This window comes from Diabrotica virgifera, chromosome 5, assembly GCF_917563875.1.
Source record: "Diabrotica virgifera virgifera chromosome 5, PGI_DIABVI_V3a".
Taxonomy (NCBI): Eukaryota; Metazoa; Arthropoda; class Insecta; order Coleoptera; family Chrysomelidae; genus Diabrotica; species Diabrotica virgifera.
The window spans coordinates 16,992,672-16,996,688 of NC_065447.1; the positions used below are offsets into that span (position 1 = coordinate 16,992,672).

General features: G+C 27.9%; 1 long non-coding RNA gene across 1 annotated transcript; it reads left to right on the forward strand.

Annotated features, from left to right (window-relative positions):
- Positions 1 to 368: 368 nt before the first annotated feature.
- LOC126885650 (uncharacterized) lies at positions 369 to 1,564 on the forward strand. Its single transcript, XR_007698417.1, has 2 exons — positions 369 to 700; positions 1,320 to 1,564. It is a non-coding gene; the product is annotated as an uncharacterized LOC126885650 (long non-coding RNA).
- The last annotated feature ends 2,453 nt before the right edge of the window (positions 1,565 to 4,017 follow it).

Below are 4,017 nucleotides of genomic sequence, written 5' to 3' on the forward strand. Positions count from 1 at the left end.
ATTTTTTAATATTTTAATTTTTTTATTAATGTTCCGGGCATATTTGAGAAGGAGCATAAGTCAATTATTATTACTGAAGGTGTCACCTAACTTTATCTGCAAAAATCCGAATGCCACCTCACATCCAAAAATAGACGTTTTTCACAGATCCTTACTGGTATAAACCCTGTTGTTCGATTTAAGTGATTTTTTTACCACGTTATAGCCTTATTCACTGACAATATCGCTGTAATAATATTGTTGCTAGACAGTCAAACTGTCATTGTATACTGAGTGTACGAATCAAACTGTGTTTTTCTTTCTCAAAGTTCGCATCACCTTGTGGACTATTCTAGCATTTTTAAAATACTGAAATTAAAACGTAACTATTGGGATAAACCGTAATCGTACCCCCTCCTAACTGCCAAAGTGTCATGGCCGCCGTCGGGACCTATTGTGCTGACATTTACAATGTTTACATATAGAAAAGTTTGTTTTTTTCTGCTTATAATGCCGTTTTCTAAAGATATTAGTGAATAAAATCGATTTGCTAACAATATTTAATATATTTTAAATGTGCTAAAATTGGATTCAACAGCAAAAGTCGCATAAATAACATATAAATAACGAATTTGTTTACCTATTACAAATGGGGTTATGTGGTTGTAACTGTTTATTTTGGGAATAAAATGAAAATGATCAATTAAACGACTGGAAAACTGTAAGTATTACAATTAAAACATGTTTATCCTATCACAAGAGTTCACTTCATTTTAAGAAAGCTAATTATTATTATACAATAGACATTTATAAACTGCCATGTACTTTTAAGGTTACTTTTGATCTGTTTTCAAAGCTTATGATTAAATGTTACCTCTTTATTAATTAGATTTGCCAATAAAAGATGCATGATTAAGGCCAAATGCAATTCCTTTGCTAAAGTCATAAAAAAAGTACCAATACAGTTAAAAAAATTATTTTAAAAAGGTCTCTCAAAAGACATGAAAATATACAACAACTCAAAAAACTAGAGAATGTAAAGAAAGCCAGGTTATTGGAAATGGAATTCCTGTTTAATTGAAAGCCAGTAAACTATCCAAGACTTTTCAGAATCAAATGTGTCAACTTGTAAAACGATTCTTCTGACATTTTTAGTAAAAACCAGATTATCCTCAAGAAAAATTCGGTTTTAAGTGAAACTCATATATAAATATTATCAGTCACTTTTAATTGTGTATCAACTTTACGTGGTACATCGTGCAAAAATTGCTGAAATGCAAACATTATATTTATTTTCTGTGTTACATTGAATACTATGATTGAATGTCTTCCTCTTTTAGATAGTGAAGTGAAGAACATCTTGAAGTTTCAATGATGTTTCAAGATGAGATAAATCGAAATAATGGTTGTATGTTAGAAGGACAGAGAATACGAAGAAATGTTATTGCTGCAAACTTAGTGTAGTGAATTAAAAACTTATTGTCAAATACAAATCAATTTATTTCATACTTTTATAATATATAGTGGTACAATTTTATATGTGTTCAAATAAAAATATTAATAAATAAAATACAATAAACACAAATCATGTATATCTTACAATGAATTACAAAATCAAAAATTAATTACAAAAATATCAAAATAAATCTAAAATATTAAAAAGTAACCCATAATTTTTATAGTACCTACATACTTTGGTTGGTACTCTAATAATTTGGAAATCCATTAAAGTTTGTAGATGGAAATTGCAGGTATCTAAAAAATATATAAAGTAACTCAACAATCTCTTTTCAATTGGGGTTGCAGTTGATAAAGATGAATGACCCTTGCTCGGGAAATCAAATGTATCTAAAAAAAATTAAGTAACAGCTTTCTAACAAAACAATATTAGCACTAAACGGACACAAAGATACTGGTAAGTATTAAAACATTTTTTGAAAAATCTTTCTGAAAGTGAAAATAAAGACTACTCTCTATGGGAACAACTAAAACTGGGTATGCTTTACAAAAAAATGTATCCAGAACAAACTTCTTTTCTATAAGGCAATACTACTACAAGTCTGGATGTACAGGATTTAATTCTGGGGAACTGCCAGTAACACAAATATGCAAAGACTACAAAGATTCCAATCCAAAGTCTTTCATGATGTCCGATTTTTTTAGTACCACTACCAAATATCACGCTAAACTTAAAATTCTTATAATGAAGATAGCTAAAGCTTGAGTACACATAGATAGATCCAACCAAATAAATAAAAACATTTAATGTATGTAAAATGTATGTTAGTCTTCTTCCACTTGCAGAAGATATTTTCAGTTGTTTGTGCCACTGTGAACTTAAGATCTCTAATATTAACCGATGATAAATTTATGAAAACTGATTTTAAATATTAAAAACTTTCAGAGATATTTCAATTTTCGAAACATCTTATAAAAGAGTGAAAAATATTCAGAGACACCTTACAGCCATAAACCAGTAAAACTAAAATATTTAATGTTTTTGTATAAATTAATATTAATATTTATGAACTTTTTAAATATATCTTTAAAAATTTTATGATAAATAAAATGTTTTTGAGTAAAGGCAATATTTTTTTTGTATGGTAATAGAAAAGATTAATATTTCAAATCATATACAGCATCACATTTTATAAATTATAATCTTTTTATTATAAAAATAGTAATACAGTGTGTCTATGGATGGGGTGCCCAAGAGGAAAAACTTTTTTATTTTCAATTTTAGCGAAAAATGTCATTCTTGATAAAAAGTTTTGCTTGTTCTAAAACCCCATAAAATGAACTAAAATTCAAGTTTTTCAAATCCTGCTTATTTTTATAGCCAATTTTATGTAAATCCCTATAAATTTTTGCACTAAGTTCGAAATTGTAACAATAATAACTTGGGAGAACAACCCTTTCACTTCTCTGGATTACGAAGCCAGACTTTGTCGTTCTCCTTGAATCATCCAATTATTTATTAATTAAATAATTATTAATACAACAATTTTAATAATGAAATTTATCACAAGATAAATTCTTTATTGAACGCTTAACATTGTCAAAAAAATTGACAATTTGCAAATTATTTATCGAAGTTGATAGTTACTAAGCTACATTGTGGCTTGGCAACACTAGATTATTGTTAAGATTTCAAACTTAGTGCAAAAATTTACATAAAATAGGGATTTACATAAAATTGGCTACAAAATTAAGCAGGATTTAAAAAACTTGAATTTTATTTCGTTTTATGGGGTTTTAGAACAAGCAAAACTTTTTATCAATAATGACATTTTTCGCTAAAATTGAAAATAAAAAAGTTTTTCCTCTTGGGCACCCCAACCGTGGACACACTGTATATAATTATAATACTAAAATCACAATAAAGATGCACTAGAAAGAAACAAACACAAGACATGATGAATGTTATGAGGAGCACTCACAAATCATGATTTACAAAGTTTATACATTGTAAATCATGATTAGGGAGTGCTATTTGTATCATTCAACATGTCTTGGGTTGTTTATTTCTGGTGCATCTTTATTGTGAGTTTAGTATAAGAGAATTACAAGTTTTATGTTAAATCTTCTGAATCAAATTTTTGTTAGGTATCATGTCACTCTTACTAATTTTATCCCATAAACACTTTGAAATAATACATTTTTTAGTTCCTTGACTGTTATCAATTGTTGGATATATTGGCTACCATATTCGCTATTGTGGCTTTATTGACAGCAGCTCTAACTAATGATGATGGAGTCGATTTTCCATACTATGGTCTTAGATTGTTCAGCTATGATTGTGAGATTCTACCAGAACCACATTTACCTTGGATCTTTCTCTGAATTATCAAATGCAAAAGTTCATATTTTTTAGGGTGTTTCATACCTAAGTATTATTGACCTAAGTATTCCAGCTTGTGTCTCTTTAGTCAAATGGAAATTATTATATGAAACTCTACAAGAACACATTCATATTATAATCAATTAAGTATATTAATTTTAATCACAAATGTTTATTGGTTGAGAGAGTGACTTTTT